The sequence below is a fragment of the Orycteropus afer genome, unplaced genomic scaffold, assembly GCF_000298275.1.
Source record: "Orycteropus afer afer isolate SDZICR_OR568_19922 unplaced genomic scaffold, OryAfe1.0 scaffold00215, whole genome shotgun sequence".
Classification (NCBI taxonomy): domain Eukaryota; kingdom Metazoa; phylum Chordata; class Mammalia; order Tubulidentata; family Orycteropodidae; genus Orycteropus; species Orycteropus afer.
Genome location: NW_006921802.1, coordinates 3,190,473 through 3,209,845, shown reverse-complemented (window position 1 = coordinate 3,209,845; position 19,373 = coordinate 3,190,473).

Genomic DNA, 19,373 nt, shown 5'->3' with positions numbered 1-19,373 from the left:
GCTGCAGTGAATACAGGTATGTGTATATCTGTTCTTGTCCTGGCTCTTACTCCTTTAGGATATATACCTAACAATAGGATTGCTGGATCAAATGGTATTTCTAATTCCAACTTTTTAAGAAATCACCATACTGCTTACCATAGTGGCTGTATCATTGCATAGTCCCATCAGCAGTGTATGAGAGTCCCAATCTCTCCACATCCTTGACAAAATTTGTTATTTTCTATCTTGTTGAACTTTGCTGTTAGTGCTAAGGCAAGATGGACTCTCATTGTTGTTTTGATTTGCATCTCTCTAAGGAGCTCTGAAGGAAGGTTGGTCAATCCTACTTCCGTAGTGATACTGCCTCGGAAACCCAAGGAGGGGTCGCTATGAGTCGGGTTTGGCTCGACGGCACATAACAACAACAACAACAACAGGGAGCTCTGAATCATGGCCCTAGGGAATGGCCTCAGGCCTAATGCACTCACCTGCCAAGCACAAGGCTCGTGGTTCAAACCCACCAGCCACTGGGTAGACCGGCTGTCTCTTTCTGGGAGCTCTGATAGCGTAGTATGTAAGGCACTTGACTGCTAACCAGAAGGCTGGCGGTTCACACCCACCAGCCACTCCTCAGAAGGAAGGTTGGGCAATCTACTTCTGTAGTGATACCACCTCGAAAACCCAAGGAGGGGTCGCTATGAGTTGAATCCGACTCAATGGCAGTGAGTTTGTTTTTTTTTTTTTTTTTTTGCTAATAGCTAATAATCGTGAACATTTCTTCATGTGTTTGTTGACCACCTAATTACCTTCTTTGATGAAGTGTCCTATCATGTCTTCTGCCCATTTTTTAATTGGATTGTTTGTCTTTTTGTTGTTGAGGTGTTGGAGTTTTCTATAAATTTTAGAGATAAGTCCCTTGTCAGGTATGTCATTGCCAAATATTTTTTCCCAATCTGTAGGTCCTCTTTTGACTCTTTTGGAGAAATCTCTTGATGCACATAAAAAATTTATTTTTAGAAGTTCTCATTAATTTAGTTTATCTTCTGCTGTTTATACATTTTGAGTTATGCTTGACAGTCTATTTATGCCATAAATTAGGGTCCCTAAATTTGTCCCTAGTTTTTCCTTGAGGAACTTTATAGTTTCAGGTTTCCATTTAAGTCTTTGATCCGTCTAAAGGTAGTTTTTGTGTATGGTGTGAAGTACAGATCTTGTTTCATTTTCCTGCAAATGGATATCCAGTTTTGCCAGCACCATTTGTTAAAGAGACCATCTCTTCCCTATGTAATGGATTTCAGCCCTTTGTCAAAGATCAGCTGACCATAGGCAGATGGATCTATTTCTGGGTCCATAGGGTTTTTTGATGGCTGATTTTACATAAGTAGATCACCAGTTCATCTCCAGTCCTTTGTTAGCCATTTGCACCATCCAGGGACTGTGAATTCAGGATGATACAGGACCATGTTTTCTCTGTCTGCTCTAGCGGAAGATCCATTCTTTTTATCTCTCAGCTCCTGTTAGCCCTAGGTGTCTCTTTTTGTATAAGTGTGTCTTCAGTTAGCAGTTTTTCTCTAACTCTGTGTCTCTTCTCTTTTATGAGGATATGATTCAGATAGATTAGGAGCCACCATACTCCAGTATGACTTCATGTTAACTGATAATGTCATCAAAGATCCCACTTCCAAACAAAGTCACATTCACAGATTCAAGGGGTGAGGACTTCAATGTATCTCTTTGAGGGCTGCAATTCAATTCATAACCAACCTCAAATGGGGCTGGGAAGAGAGCAGAGGAGGAGAGGAGTGGTAAAGCTAGACTTTTCTTATTTTCAGGATCAAAACCTCACTATGTATTTACAGATACAAGGTGCCTTCTTTGGAGGAAAGAGATACATAGCCAAAGCAAACATCTGAGCAATGGGAGAATTCTGTTCTGGTTCTACCCTTGACATTGGCCCTACTATCTCTACTCTAGCCAAGTGGGCCCACTTCTCTATCCCTGTATGTTCCCTACTCCTTTCTGCAAGACTTAGTACATCATAGCCACTAAGAGATTTCTGTCACTTTCTGCATGGAAGAGTTCTTGGCTGAAGGGGAAATGTCTTTTGTTTCAAGATCTCCATAGCAAAGCATCTTGTGCTTGTTTTCTGAAGTTTTGTCTTATCTTGCCTGACATCTTGAAGGGTTTACCTTCAGTGTCTATGAATTCCCTGGTTCCTGGCTGATTTGCATCAGAAGCAGGAGCTAAATTTACCTTTAACAACACTGTATCTCCACATCCTAGCATTAAACCTGGCAGATAGCAATCAATCAATAAATGATATCTGTTGTTTTTATTGCTACTCGACCAATTTCATCCAGATCTTTAAGTTATGTGCTTTCTTCCAGCTCTCCTAGGCATTGTTTCTTGCCACAATACTGCGTTCTTTCACTAACCAGGCGTCCAGCAGGCAGATGTGTTCAAGAAAAGATAAATGCATGACCCCACATCCTTTCAACCTCAGAAAAAGGTAACAGAATGATAAATACTCAGAATAGATGCATCCTGACACCAGCAGTCAGGAGGTCTTCCTGGTTCAAAAAGCCATTGAAAATCAGTACTTGATTTTTTGCACTCCCGAGATGGTCTCTCATTATAGCCCTTTCCCTGCAGTTCACTGTACAATGACAACATTTGAATTACGTTTTGTTCTTTCCTAAAGCTGTTCCTCTGTCTCCACCCCCTCACTTATAGTCCTACTATTTCAGCTCCCTCTACTAACACTCCTGTTCCTTATCCTTACAACAGAAATCATCTCTCTAATGTTTGGCTGAATGCCAGAAGCTCTTAGCTAGTAATTTCCATGCTTTTTAAAAGAATCTGATAAATTGGTTGAAAAGCCTAAGGTTTTGTTGAGGAGGATCCTATTTCTCACTTTTGTGCCAGTATCCTTATTTGCTTGGGGTGTGGCAGACTTGGGTCTGTGGTTCAAAGTTCCTTTCAGTGATAACCCTGCACAGTCTTAACATTTTACTTACTGAATCTTAAAAAGTAGCAGGGAAAGTCAAAGAGTAGTCCAGATAATAAATATTCCCATCTGGAAATCAAAGTCTTCGAAGATTAAATGTAAGTTTTTCCACATAACTAATGTTTTATCAATTTCCTAAATGCCATTTCCTTATAATTATTTTGGCAATTCTTTGTCTCTGGAAAAGGTTGGGAACAGCCAATGGTAAAAAATGGGTACTGAAAAATATTAAAGACAAATAAAATAAAGGGTAAAAAAGCAAAGGACATAAATAATAAGAAGTAAATGTTTAAAGAAGTATTGTGAAAACAGTAGCATGTCTAGACAACAAATATTTAGGCAAAGGTGATGACAGGGGAAAAAATTAAGCATACTAAATGATAGAAAAGATGTTTATATTGATATACACAATCTTTCCACTGATTCCTTTTGTTATTCTTTTTGGCTATATTAACTGTTACATTCCAAGCTTTTCAGTATTTTATCAAGTTACCAGACACTACTAGAACATTAAAAATATAAATTATGAATTTAGTCTACTCTCTCTTAAAGTGAAATTATATTTGGAACTGAAATAAACTGATGGAAAGAAATGTAAACACGAATTGAGCAGAAAGTAGCAACAAGAAATTTAAAGACTATTTGTTTTCCAAGTCTGAAGTAAGAAACTGAACATTTGGAATTCTGCTCTGTGCTCTGCCTTCTTTGCTGAACAACTCACTTTCATATACACACTTACTTACCTGGGATATAGACATATTTATCCTTCCTAATAAGGAGCTATTGGATAAAATTAAATATAAAATAGGCTATATGTATATTTTTAAATAAAGTATATTCATGTTGCTTTCAAGCTGTTACAAAAAAAAAAAAAAAGCTCACTGCTGTCAAGTCAGATGTGACTCATAGTGACCCCCCGTCTTGGGTTTCTGAAGCAATATCTCTAGGGAAGTAGATTGTCCAACCTTCCTTCCAAGGAGTGACTGGTGGGTTTGAACCACCAACCTTCTGGTTAGCAGTCAAATGCCTTAGGCACTAAACCACCAGCCACTCCTGAGAAGGAAGACTGGTCAATCTACTTCCATAGAGATACTGTCATGAAACCCAAGGAGGGGTCTCTATGAGTTGGAATCCACTCCATGGCAGTTGGTTTTCAAGCTGTTAAACCAAACCAAATTCACTGCCGTGGAGTTGGTCCCAACTCATAGCCACCCTTCTTTGGGTTTCCAAGGCAGTATTTTTACGGAAGTAGATTGCCTAGTCTTCCTTCCAAGGAGTGGTTGGTGGGTTTGAACCTCCAGCCTTCTGGTTAGTAGTCAAAAAAATACATAATGATTAGCATATATTATTTGTACTTGAACTTCATTGGTAAGTGAAAGCATTCCATGGATGCTCTAAACTTCCTAATCTGTTCTCACCAAAAAAAAAAAAAAAAAAAAAGCCCACTGCCATCTTGTCAATTCAGACTTACAGCAACCTCCATTGGGTTTCAGAGGTGGTAAATCTTCACGGAAGTAGATTGACCACTCTCCTTTCTGCAGAATGGCTGGAAGGTTTAGAACTGCCAACCTTGTAGTTAGCAGTCAGGTGCCTTAAGCACTATGCCATCAGAGCTCCTTATCCATTATATTTGGGACTACATTAGACCCATACTTTCACACAAAAGATTAGAAATTTAAATCATGTCCTTAATTGTCCTTCCTATAACCTGAACTGGAACCAGTTGCCTGCAGCATCTACCCCAGAATCCAGCAAGATCTTGCTATCACGTAGGAAGCATAGGAAAGCCCGAGCTGGACCCTAGAAGGGGTAATAAAGCCAGACACCAACATAGGGCCATCCTAAAGACGACCATTGATCTGCTATCACCCAGAAGACCCAGAAATACCCTGCTGTTAGCTGCCCTGAGTTGATGCCTGACACAGGGAGACCCAAAGTACATGGAAAGTGGACCATTATTATCCATAGAATTTTTATTGGCTGATTTTCAGAAGTAGATCTCAAGGCCTTTCTTCCTGTCCCATCTCAGTCTGGAAGCTCCACTGAACCTTGTTCAGCAACAGAGCAATACCCCACTGACACACAGGTGGTAGCTGCTCTTGAGATACACTGATTGGAAAATGAACCCAGATCTACTGCATGGAAGTTGAGAATTCAAGCATTGAACCACCACTGCCCACTTTCAATACCATCAGGTTGTGATATCCCCAAAGATTCAAATTGCTAAACACTGACATCAGTATTCCAAATTGCTTACAGCTAGTTGGGCAATCTACTTCTGTAGTGATACTGCCTCGGAAACCCGAGGAGGGGTGGCTATGAGTCAGATCCAACTTGAGGGCAGTCGGTTTGGTTTGGTTTTTGGTACTAACCTAAAGATTGGCAATTCAAACCCATCCAGAGGCAACATGGAAGAAAGCCCTGGCACTTTGCTTCCATGAAGATCACAGCCAAGAAAATTTTATGTAGCAGTTCTTCTCTGTTACCCATGAGTTCTCTGCAAGTCAGAACTGATTCTATGACAATGCTCTCTGATCTGGGAGTCTTGTGTCTTCTGCCAGCATCCAGGAAAACTATGGCAGGCTAACTTGTTAGCTTGCAAATAGGATAAAATCTCAGACCCATGACAGCACAATTCTTGATATTAATTTTACTAAACAAAACAAAAAACATTGTCATTGAGTCAATAGTGACCCATAGGACAGAGTAGAACTGCCCCATAAGATTTCCAAAGCTATAATCTTTATGGAAGGAGCTCTGGTGGTGTAGTGGTTAAGGCATTTGGCTGTTAACAAAAAGGTTGGTAGTTCAAACCCACTAGCTGCTGCATGGAAGAAAGATGAGACAGTCAGCCTCTGCAAAGATTTACAGCCTGGGAAACTCAATGGGGGTTTCTGTGAGTTGGAATCAACTCAATGGCAGTAGGTTTTTAATCTTTATGGAAGCAGACTGCCACATCTTTCTCTCACAGAGAGGCTAACAGGTTCACTGCCAACAGTTTGGTTACAAGCCTAGTGTTTAACTGCTGCACTACTAGGATTCTCAATTTTACTAAAGTTACATTAAATACAGAAGCTCTGGTAGTGTAGTGCCTAAGACACTTGACTGCTAACCAGAAGGCTGGTGGTTCAAACCCACCTGTCACTCCTCAGAAAGGAAGGTTGGCCAATCTACTTCCATAGTGATATCGCCTCGAAACCCAAGGAGGGGTCACTATGAGTCGGGTCTGACTCGACAGCACATAACAACAACAACAACATTAAATACAAAGGTGCAAATGACATATGAATTTCAAGAATACTAAAAAAATAAAAAGAAAAAATGGAAGTTTCTGCTAAAATCAATTTTCTGTCATGTGACATTCCCTAATAACAGCTTTGTTCCAGAAAGCCAGAATTGTTCTAGCCTATATTTTGTAAGAAAGTAAGAATCACACTTTGATTCAAATGAACATTTCATGACTACTTTTCCTTTAAGAGATGAACTTTCTCTATATACTGAATGAAACCATGCAGCATGAATTTCCTCACCTTACTTTAAGATGGGGCAATGTACTTCCGTAGTGATACTGCCTCGGAAACCCAAGGAGGGGTCGCTATGAGTCGGGTCCGACTGGACGGCATATAACAACAACAACAACAACTTTAAAAGTATTCCTTATCTTCACTAATCCTCTCTTCTTTTGTCTTAGAAGAGGTAACTTGTTTCAAAATAGCCCCAATGTTTTATCCAAAACCAAAAACGCTTAGTCATTGAGTCAATTCAGAATCATAGTGACTCTGTAGGACAAAGTAGAATTGCCCCATAGGTTTTCCAAGATGGCAATCTTTACAGATGCAGACTGCCAAATCTTTCTGCTGCAAAGCAGTGGGTAGATTTTGAACTGCCGTTCTTTTGGTTAGCAGCTCAGTGTTTTAACCACTGAACCAGCAGGGTTCTTTAATATATTTTACTTCCTGTATTTATGCCCTTGTGTAGTCTCTTCCTACAATAAATCTGGGCTGCCTGTGTGAATTGCTCTGACCAGTAGAATATGGCGGAAAAGATGCTGTGTGAGTTTCAGTGCCGAGGCATTAAGAGGGCTGGCAGTTTTCTCTCGGGTAAGCCATCACTTGTTAGTAAGTCTGGGCTGTTTTGCTAGAAAGCCCCCATGGAGCTAAAGCCCCTGAATACCGTGCTCTGGTTCATATAATGGTGACTTTAGATTAGATGACATGGAGCAGAGAGGAGCCAGTCAACACACAGAATTGTGAGAAATTAAAAAAAAAAAAAAAAAAAATTGTGATGTTTTGTGCCTGTTTTTTAAGTTTGTTTCATAACAATACATAACTGAAAGAGGTATAAATAGCCTCCTTCTTTTCAAAGTTAGCATCTATACTATTGAATCCTGTCTTTAACTTTCTCTTGCGTCTTCATCCTATTTCTTTGTGGGCTCTTATCACTTATCTTATGATGTCCTATGTCTTCACATCCGAATGAAATAAAGCCCCCTTTTGAAAGAATAATAATCTCAAGAAACTTGCTTGCTTGTCTATCTGCTTGCTTTTCTCCACCAAGAAACATTTGTGAAAAAGTAAAAACAAAACAAAAACAATTTATACCTATTTTTGCTTCATTTTCACCTTCAATTCAATTCTACTATCCACCCTGTGCCCATATCATTCTATGGAAAATAACCTCTTAAAAAACACTTAAAATCTGCTGATCCCCAGACTTGGTCTCAATTCTCATGCATTTGGAACTTTTTTTTTTACTTTGGCAGCCACTATATTTTTTCAAACTCTTCATTGCCTTCTGTGATTATAAACATCTCTTGTTTTCTTATAATATCCCCGACTTCCTTCTTAATATTCTTGCAGACCCTTCCCTCTTCTCTAAGCCCCTTGTTTAGGCTCATCCTGTGATTCTGGCCCCACCTCTTTTTTCCCCTCTATTTTTTATTGTTGTTGCCTTCTGCTTTCATGTCTTTAGTTATGACTTCTTTTCAAATGACCTCCACATTTTCACAATCCAATTTATTTCTCAAACTCAAGATTTCCACTACTCAAAACACAATCTGCCAGCCAGCGAAACTGGCATCTCCTGGAAGCTCAGGGGAAAAGCAGAATCTCAGCCTCCAGCCCAGAACTTCTGAACCAGAATCTACTTTTTAACTCAGGTGATTTGCATGCACATGCAAATATGAAATACTTTGCCCTAAATATATTTCCATAGTCTTAGCAAAACACAAAGAATCATTTTCCCCACTTTTCCCTACAATTACCACAAAATACCCCTTCCTTTTTCAGTGATCCATTAATCTATATGACTTTACTATCTACTGTGTCACAAAGGCAAACATCGTTGGAATCATCTTCTACTCGCCCTTCTCCTGTCCTGCCCCCAACAACCATGCCATCAATTACCAAGTCTGGTCTAAACTTGACTACCAGACTCCCTCATTCCTCTCCTGCTTTACCTTCCAGCTTACAATATTGTGTTGATTATCTTTCATATAGATTACTGTACTCACATCCAAACAGGACACCCTCTCTCTGGCCTCTCTCTTAATGCCTTCCCACTTCGTACTAACTTCTGTTTATCATCCTGAAGCAAATTCAAATGAAAACAAACAAAAACGTAACATCTCGTATTCTTCTCCAGAGTCATCATGGATGCTCATTTTCTGCAGAATATAAAGTGTAAATTCTGTAGCATAGCATTCAAAACCATGAAAAAATCTAGCCCCATCTGCCTTTTGCCTTTTCCCTTACACTCCATATTCTCCAGTCAAAATGGAAAAGCAGCATGCATTCATCTGCTCACCTGTTCAAATTATCTTCATTCTCCCTGTCCTAATAGTTGAAATCCTACCTCTTTTAGGACTTGCTCGACTCCATGATGTACTCTCCAATCCTTTAGTCTAGAAATAAGTACTACTCCTTCCTCTTGGCCCCTTTATGTATCATATTCCTTAAATTTTATGTATCATATTCCAGATTTTAAAACATACTGCCTCACATTTTGTCATTTATTCATCGATCTGCTCCACTGTACTCAGGTCCTTCAGCTGAAGGTAAAGTTTTATTTATGTCTGTTGTCCCTGCAATGCCTAACATAAACCAAAATCAGTTGCAGTTGTGTTGATTCTAGCTCATGGTGACTCCATGTGTGTTCTAGTAGAGCTGGGCTCGGAGGGAATTCAATGACTGATTTTTCAGAAGTAGATCGCTAAGCCTTTCTTTCTCCCTGCCCCTGAGTGAATTTAACTCTCTAATCTTTCATTTAGTAGCAAAGCACATTAACTGTTTTCACCACCCTGGGACTACTGTTGTTGTTGTGTGCCATCAAGTCAGCCGTCAAGTTGGCCCCGACTCATAGCAACCCCTCCTTGGATTTCCAAGGCACTATTGCTATGGAAGTAGATTGCCCAACCTTACTTCTGAGGGCTACTAGTCAATAAATATTTGTTTAACTAATTATCGATTGTCCATTGAGATAATACTATTGCTGACTTATTTTTATGAACTAAATTCAAAATGTATTTTAAGAGAATAGAAACTGCCACATCAGTTTGTTTCATTAAGTGTTGTTGATAGCTGTTCCCCAGAACAGATTTCTGTGGAAATACTGATAAACCCTGGACCACATCCCCACTAGTGGGCATAAGTACAATTTACACTCTGGGTGTGCTTTGCATACTCAGGTTAGCCAAAGTCCATGTTTCTTCTTCAGTTTACTTATAAATAAAACAACTGTTGCTATGGATGTGTCATCAAAATATACTACCAGGATGTAGAGGAGCAACCGTAAAATATGCAACTCTGTGAAAAATTAGCAGTTCCATTCTCACAGCATATAATTATGTTTAAAAGAAGATTTCCTGCAGGAATGTGAAATGGATCATAAAGTTAAATTATACGATAGTTAAGGCAAGTTGAGGTTGTTGAAAGTAAAAAATGGGGGGAAGGAACTTTAGAATCCATGAAGCTCTCACACTGTGGAATTCTATTACAGAAGAATGAGTACATGAGATAGTATAAATATTTTCCACTATAATCATCAAACTTACATGGGAAACTTTTCACTACATCAAGGAGCAGGAAGGAAGAAAAGATATTGTCAGCTTTTGAAACCCAGTGTAAATAAAACATGTTGTTGTTGTTATGTGCTGTCAAGTCGGACCCAACTCATAGCAACCTCTGCTTGGGTTTCTGAGGCAGTATCACTACGGAAGTAGATTGCCCAACCTTCCTTCTGAGGTGTGGCTGGTGGGTTTGAACCGCCAGCCTTCTGGTTAGCAGTCAAGTACCTTAGGCACTACGCTACCAGAGCCCCTAAACAAGATATAGGAAAGACTTTTAGACATCATGGCATATGTCCATTCTTTTTTCTTTTTAAAATGTCAGAGCATTGCTTTCTTTATTTTAGTGGTTAACTCAGCATGGACTATTTATGACTGGTTATTCTGAATGGATTTTATTCAGCAATACTTAAATCTTATAATGCAGCATGAAACAACTAGAAACAGGCAGAAATAAATAACAAGAAAAAAAATTATTTGTTCCATCTGAATTGTCCCTAAAGAAGAATTAGAAGTCTGAATTAGATCAAAATGGTAGGTCTCATTTTCTTACAGAGAGAAATTCCAAGGAGTCCAATAACAATCGTCACAAGGACAATTCCCAGATCCTGGACTCCAGGACTCTTACCTGGAATTTAGAATGGAAGCATTTTTTTTTGGGAGGGGGGAGTTCTGTTTGGCTGGTTCTTTTCCACCTTTAGAAGATGTGAATGGTGTTACTACTCCCACTATTGCCTCAGATACCAAGGGGGGGGGCTAATTATGTGTTATTAGGACGCATTTTGTGTTTTGTTTTTTAATTTTAGGTGTTCACCTATCCAACAGTGTCTGTTTACAGAGGAGATTGACATCTGAAGAAAAGAATGAGATAAAATAAACCAGTTAATTTTATTACTCAGAACTGTAAGCTATTTTGTTAGGAAATGTCTTAAGTTCCATGAAGGCAAGGGTTGACTTTTACATTGATATCTCCCTGGCATCAAATAGTTCGTGACACATAATAGGTAGTAAATAGATGAGTCTCAAATACGGAAAAAGTAGAGTGAAATTAGACATGACAAATCTGTAATTTGTAAATTACCTATGATAGCCTTGTCTTCTATTCCCATGAAAAATTGAGAGCAGGCACTGATAAAAGCCCATGTGACATACATGAATTTGGGCCAACCATTATTTCACTTTAGCTGTTTGGCAATACAAGGTAGTTGTGACTCCTTGATCAATATCCAAACCCCAGGGTTGCTTCAAAGTTTCTAAAATAGCAGTTTTCAAACTGTTCTTACTGCAACCCAAAATAAGAAATAAGTTTTCCATCAGACTCAGGACAGACACATGTGCTTGCATGCGCACACACACACACACACACACACACACCTATATTACAAAAACAAAATAAAAGTTTCATGCACCAATGTTTACTCTTACCATAAAATATACTGATATGTTCTATTTTAGTAGGTTTATGTAAACCCACTAAATTAATTCCATGAATAGTTAACAGGCTATGACCTGTATAAAAAATACCTCTTAGAACAACCTTAGCCTTCCATGAGGGTTGTGAAATAGTTGGTGAGAGTGACCTCATTCCTTCTGCAGAGGATACATGAGGGCATAGTGTTTCAAGCTGCTTTCAGCAACTCACTGGATTCTAGACTTTCCAGTTATGAGAAAAAAATGCTATAATATCTGTGCAGGTTCAAAATTCACATAAGTTTGACACCAGGCAGAGTCCACAGTTCATCACAGTCGACCATCTGCTGAGTTTTATGTCACCTGTTAGTCATGTGCATCAATCATTCACAGTTAGTCACTTGAAACTTTAATAGTGCACATACAATTAGGTTATGAAACTGCATACACGTTTTTCAGCCATTTCCATACTGATGAGGAAAATATGGCAGTATCATTAGCAATATGAGTAGCGAAAGAAGGTAGTTCTCTCATTTTATAGGGTTGAGTAGCTCTAAAACACTAGAAAATCGCTTTAAGGAACTGAAGCAAGTATTAAATGCAAAGAACACTGGTACTTTCATCCTAATTATCCAGGTACTATTTCTCCTTTGTTTTCAACATTCATTCATCAAAAATTGTGTACCTACCTTTGCCAGACACTAATCTAACAACAAAGAGAAATTCTGTCCCAATGAAGCTACTTTAAGATAGTGAACAAACAATATGGAAAACACAACATGTGCTCTTTCTCCACACAATGTTGTTCTAGATCTCTGATAGAGATAGACAAAAATTTCTCATATAGATAGACTGGTTCCAAAATGTTAAAATTTACCCAGAAATGACCACAAAGAGAATTGAGACATGGAGTCGTGAGTTGGCTGACATGACAGTAGGACTGATTAGACTAAAAGTTTTTTTTTTTTTCTTTTTAGGATTTGGGTGAAGATTTACAGAGTAAATTCACTTTTCATACAGCAGTTCACATATACTTTGTCTCATGTCATTGACCAAAATTTACAATGCAGCAGCTCCCCTCCCACTCCCTCCCCATAGTTACCTCCTCCCAGTGTCCATCCCTTCATACTCTTCTGCACCCTGAGCTATCTCTCTGTGCATAAGCAGCCCTTCCTTCTCCCGTGATTGTTCTCTCCAGGGCGTGTGTCTACTTGAGGTAAATGTTTAACTCACATGCCTGTACTTTGTTTGGCTGGAAACCACAGTTGTGGGTTCAATTCCAGACCTGAAAGGCAGCTAGGGGCCATAGTCTCAGTGGTTACACCAGGCTCTATTGGACCAGCAAACCTGGTCCCCACCTTCTTTTTTTTTTTTTTGCCTCCAAATGATTTTGAGTTTTGTTCCACATTGTTCTCCCTCTTTATGTAGGATCTCCTACATCCCTTTCAAGTGGATGGCAGTGGTAGCTGGGCACCATCTAGTTCTTCTGGTCTCATGGTTGTATAGGTTGCAGATCGGATGGTGTACCAGTCGCTAGGACTGATTGTTTCCATTAATTTTGGTTTTCTTCTTTCTTCTTGACGAGGAGAGACCCGTTGTTGCATCTAGATGGCAGCTTCCTAGCTTTTAAGGTCCCAGTCGCTACTCACCAAAGTAGTAGGTGGAACAATGTTTTGTATAGTATGTTATGCCAATTGAGCTTGATGTTCCCTGCGACTATGGTCCCAAACCCGCAGGATCAACTACTCAGTCCCTCTGGATAGCTGGCTGTGACCAAGCAATGACCATAACCTTGCCCTTGTCAGCTCTACTATACACCTGGGAATTCTGATCATTCACATGAACTTATAGGCCCATTGTCTGCCAACCCTATATATGATCTTGGATACACTCTCCATTTAGACCTACCTAATTGTTTAGCTTGTTCACCTATCTATCCGTCCCTATACCCATGTTTGCTTTCACTGACAACTCAGTACTCTATATGCAAAAGGGTTCATATTTGTTGTCTGTACTGCCCATGTAACTCTCTATGTCTTTCTCATCCTCAATGTTGCCATATTGGTCACTGACATTTGGTACATTGCCCTTCTCTTCACCCAAATCAATATTTATCTCTATCTATCTAACAGCATTCCCTCCCCTCCCCTCCCACCCCTGGTAACCAACAAAGAAAATGTCCTCCAATATATAAACCTAGACTAAAAGTATTTTTGACTCAACTCACCTTCCTGCTATTTCTCTAGATATGTTTTATTCCTTCACCAAATTTGTCTTGAATGCCCCTTATGTGAGACACATTCCATTAGGTATACAGGTATAGAAAAACAAAAGTGACTTTTCCTTCCCTCACAGCACTTAAAAAACAGCCAGGAGATAAAAATACAAGTCATTTTCAGTACAATATGATGACCACTAAAATGATATATGAGTGAGGCTTGACTAATGAGGGATGAGTAAAAATTTGCCAGTTGGACAAGAGTCAGGAATATTAGTTAGAGAGGAAATAGTACAGGCAAAGTTATGGGAAATGAAAAGAACATGCAAGTTGCAGAAAAAGCCTACAGAGTTGAAGATTATGCTGATAGTGGCCTTGTAGGTCTTGCTCTGACAGAGGCCAAGAAAATGGACATTGATTTGAGAACAATTAATGCACAGTGTCACTTAAAACTATGTACACAGATGATTGTTCCTAGGAAGACAAAAATATCACAAGGAGCTCATAACTTCCAGTGTGTAGCTTACACCTGAGTGAATGTTATTGTTGTTGTTGTTATGTGCCGTTGAGTTGGACCCGACTCATAGCGACTCCTCCTTGGGTTTCTGAGTGAATAATTCTTTGTTATACTATTCCCTGGCCCAGTGCATCATCATCATTATCATAACAACAAAATCAGTTGGTTTAAAGTTGATTCTCACACATGATAACTCTTTGTGTGTTAGAGTGAAATTGTGCACCATAGGATTTTCCAGAGTGGATTTTTCAGAAGTAGATCATCAGGCCTTTCTTATAAGGCATCCCTAGCAATCTACTTCCCTAGTGATACTGCCTGGGAAACCCAAGGAGGGGTCGCTATGAGTCGGGTCTGACTCGATGGCACATAACAACAACAACAACAAAGGTGGACTTGAAACTTCTATCTTTTGTTTAGTCAAGCATGATAACCATTAGCACTACACAAGGACTCCATCATAACAACATTAACACTGTTTATTGAGCATTTACCAGGCACTTCAACTTATCATCTCATTTCATCCTTGCAATAGTCCAATTAGATAGGTTCTTATTTTCATCTCCAATTTCCCAAGATCAAAGTCAGTGATGGAGAGATTGAAGCTTTGAACCAGGAAGTTGACTAAGGTCACAGCTTCTGGGCACAACACCACCATGCTACCCTGACACATCTGTACAAGAGTAGTCTGTACCCCTTCCCTCAAGCTCCTTAGTAGAACTCAGAGGAGAATCCCTAAAAGAAGCAGCTTAGGTTTCTGCCTGAGCTCTCTTCACCTGAGTATTAATTACTGAAACTCTCTTGTTTCCAGAATTGTTTCTCACTTTCATTTTTAAGACTACTTTAAAGCTTCTATTCATGTAGATCAATTGTCTCATGTCCATAGTTGTGTAATTGCAAGTTGTAAAATTAGTACTTAGCTGGATGTTTTCAAAGCCTACAGGACTTCAAATGCATTAGGTAGTGGGAACTACCATGACAGTATTGTGCTTGTTTGGACTATAAATTTCCTGAGAAATGAAGTCTAGTTTATACTTAAAACAACTGTTGAGTATAAATCAAATGGAAACTTCTGTAGCCAGATGCTTCATTTGTTATTTTAATGTGCATTTTATTTTCTAAAGGATCATAGGATCCACGTTATCTTTTTCACTTAAAAATTAAGTGGTTGAAATAATCTCTGTGTCTTTGTGGATATAAGCCTTCATGGTCAATCAACACTCACTTGTCTTGTGAACTTGAACTCTTGTATGATTTTATCGGTGACTGGATTTAAATTTTCTGTCTAGCTAGGCTGGTGAGAGGGACAATTTAAATAGCTCTTACAGAAGTCACAAAAACACTGGGCCGATTGGGTAACAAAGTAGTTCCTTTAAAGTTAAATGAGTCATAATTTAGCATGAAGTAGATTGATTAAAGAAACACTTGCCAGTTGGCAGGTAGTTAGAATCCTAGAGTCTAATCTTGGTAATTAGAACTGTTATGATGGTTATTGGCACTACATACACAGCAAAGATGGGTCATGTCAAGAGTCCATTCAAACACTTGTGGGTTCAGAGATTCAAACCCAAGTTGAACCTTTTGGTGTTTGAGCTCTTTAACTGTTGGCTAAATGCCACTTCCTGTTCCTAAGAAGAGGCTTGAAAAAGTCTCATAAAAAATGACTTAAAAGGCTTCCTTGACTTCAAAGGGCTTTTACAAAACATTTTGATGAGTTAAGTGTAAAGGAATCAAAAACATAAGGATTAAATTTCCCTTAACAGAGTCATGTGTCTAAGAATGGAGGGAGGAAAAAGTGGCAAGTACATCTTACTCAACATGTTTCAAAAATGACTCAAGTATCTATTGATCCCCAAAACAACCAAATTCTTCCATTCCAGTACAAAGCTAACATAGTAACATCTAGAAGGGCATGTCAAAGAGTCCAAGTGAATAAAGAAGACACATCTACATAGCTCAGGTTATATCAGGTCAACATCTCTTCTGGTCATTATGCCAGTTTCCACTTGGAAGGAAATAATGGTATGTCACAGGACAGATTCACAAAGAACAAAGAGAATTTCTAAATCAGACCTCTCATTCAGATCAGACAATTTTCAACTCACCAGCATTAAAGGTGACTTTACTGTTTGAGTGAAGAGATCGCAAGCACTTGTTAACCATGAAGTGTCATGCAGAAAGCAATATTACCCATGTTAGATGTACATAATTTCCACATTTTTAATAATAATTTTGTGTGTTTCTGACACTTGAAAATAAATGCAATGATGGTTCCTTCCAAGGAAGGGAAAATAAAAGTCTTTGGGCAAGAACATAATGGCAAAATATAGGAAAAAAAAAAAAAAATGAAAAGCATTTTATCCATTGATTAATGACTGCAAATTCTGGTAAAAAATTATTCCTCATCAGTTTTGCCACTAATATATCTGACAGCTAATACCTGATTTATTCTGTGTTTGAAAGTCTTACAAAGAACAGAGCATTTAACCTTTGAGAGCAAATGAAAGTAAGACCATAAATGTCCACAGTGAATCATTGGATAACAGTAATAAAAGTTTTGCTGTTAGATATTCAATATAGCCTAAGCAGATTTTTTTTTTTTTTAGTAAAATATGGAGATATGATTTGTATAGAAATATTTCATTAGATGGATTCCTTATGGTTATGGCAATTTCAGATCATAAAAGAAGAATTTATAAAAATGGACGATTCTTACTTTAATTTGCTTTTAACATAAACTATTATACTTAGCTCTTGTGGTGTAGTGCCTAAGGCACTTGACTGCTAACCAGAAGGCTGGAGGTTTAAACCCACCAGCCACTCCTCGGAAGGAAGATGGGGTAATCTACTTCCCTAGTGATGCCGCCTCGGAAACCCAAGAAGGGGTTGCTATGAGTCGGGTCTGACTCGTCAACAGCGAGAGAACACACAAATGAACTGCTGTCTTAAAGCAAAATTAGTGAGAGGAAAAGATCCTAATTAATTGACTCCTTAAGTACTTTTTCTAAATAATAATAATAAAACAAAGTCTTTTGCCAACGAGTAGCTTCCGACTCATAGAGATCCCTCCTTGGGTTTCAGGGCAGTATCTCTATGGAAGTAGATTGCCCAATCTGCCTTCTAACGAGTGGTTAGCAGTCAAATGCCTTTGACACTATGCCACCAGAGCTCCCTTTTCTAAATACTAACATTTTATTTATATCAATGTATTTTTTTAGAAAAAGAAATGAACAGATCTTTCAAATATTAGTATACATAATATTAATGTTTACATGTGATTCCAATGAAAGTAGTTGGTGAATATATTTATAAAAGTACATAAATATCACTGTATTTATTTTTTTTTCAACATATCTTCAGGTACATATTTGCCATTTTAGCAACCACCAGATAATCAATCAAACAAAAAAAGCAGTTGTATATTTTTCTTTATCTACCAAAAATCATCATGTCCTTAAACATGCTTCGCTGTCCAAATATCCCAGAGGAGGAAGACCTAAACTGGCCATACTTCTACTCCCAAGGCAATTTGGACTGGGGGTTGGTAAAGCTATTGCCAAAGATTTCATGTAAAGTTAGCCTTAGTTGTTGTTGTTAGTTGCCATTGAGTTGGCTCTGACTCATGGGGACCTTATGTCTAACAGATGAGTTCTGTGCCATCTTAATAATCATCATTATGTTTAAGTCCACTTGTGTGACTTTCACAGGGCCTTGCAACCTAGGCAACTCATGCTCAGCACTATATTAGACAATATTCCAAGTCTTAGTTATCAGGACAGAATTTTGAACGGTCCTTGAGGAAAGAGTTTTAGATCTTATAAGCCAATTGTTAAAGAAGAAAGTAATGTTACAAGGACCTCCCATTAATGCAGGTGTGTTCAAAGAAAGGATTTCAGATTTCACTTAATTGCTTATCATATCCCTGGAGAAAGATATTTTCATTGATGGGTTCTGATTATCACAAAATTTACTTTATCCCTCCTCAGGAGAGATTATGTCCATAGAGTAATCACATTACAGGCACAAGAAATAGCCTGTCTTTCAATGAATATCATTTATAATTTTGTATTTCTCATTCTTCTCCAAGTCTCGAGGTTATCTACTCAGTTCCCTTCTCAAACATATTGAGTAATGTTTTTCAAGGTGCCTTTTACATGTAGTGAACACTTATGTTCTAATATGATATGACTACAGAGCAGGAAGCCTCTGATCTAGTAAATACACAACTTTCCAGGAATGAAGCACTGGAAATTCTACTACTGGGATTCATTCACTTGAGTTAAACATTGTCTCCCTGAGGCTCTCCTTACAAAATTTATATCCTTCCAGAATGACTAGTAATTAAGCCACTAAAACCCTTGTGTTAATTAATCTATCAATAGCTCTCTGTATACTTTGAAATATATGGTGTCAGTGAGTATGGGGAGAAAGAGAAAGAGCATCAGAAGGGGAAAGAGTAAGGTAATTTTTACCAAAGGTACAGGTTTGCGTAAAGCTATTTCCACTTTCTATCTTCCAGCCTGAGATCTTCAACCGCCAAAATCATATTTTCTTCTACATTTTAGAACAATTTTATGTACCTCTTTGAAAATTGTATTGCCTGATCATCACGACATCATCTAGAAATCCTATTCCCCTATAAAATCACAACAGCAACAATGTCTCCTGTCAAGGTTTAATAACCCTTCCCTAACAGCCCAAACTGTGTTTATAGTAGTTGTCTTTCCTTTACTGAAAGACTGTTTTCTAGCTTCTCAACATGATAGCTAGAAAGGAGGTAGAGTAGTGAATAAAACCTCAGGGAGATTGTTTTGAGATGAGCTTGACGAATGTTTGGGATCAAAGCAGCAGGTGAAACTGAAAATATGTTTGCACTGTATGAGCAAAGGATTCCTACAATTCCAAACAACTTTCTACCAGGAGCAGTGAAATAATCCTATTCTTATAAAAGAAGCCCAGGTCCATTTATGTAAATAGGGATTCTAGGAGTTACAGTACCCACTAGCTAACTCAGAAGGTAGTAATGGCATATTGTATGATAAATTATTTTTGTTTCAATGTATTGGATAGTAAAATACATACCTTTACTTTTTTTTTCTTTGGATTAGACTTGGCATGCTAAACTGGATCTTTGCCATCCTTATAACTAAGTAAAGATGATATATTTATGAGTGTAAAA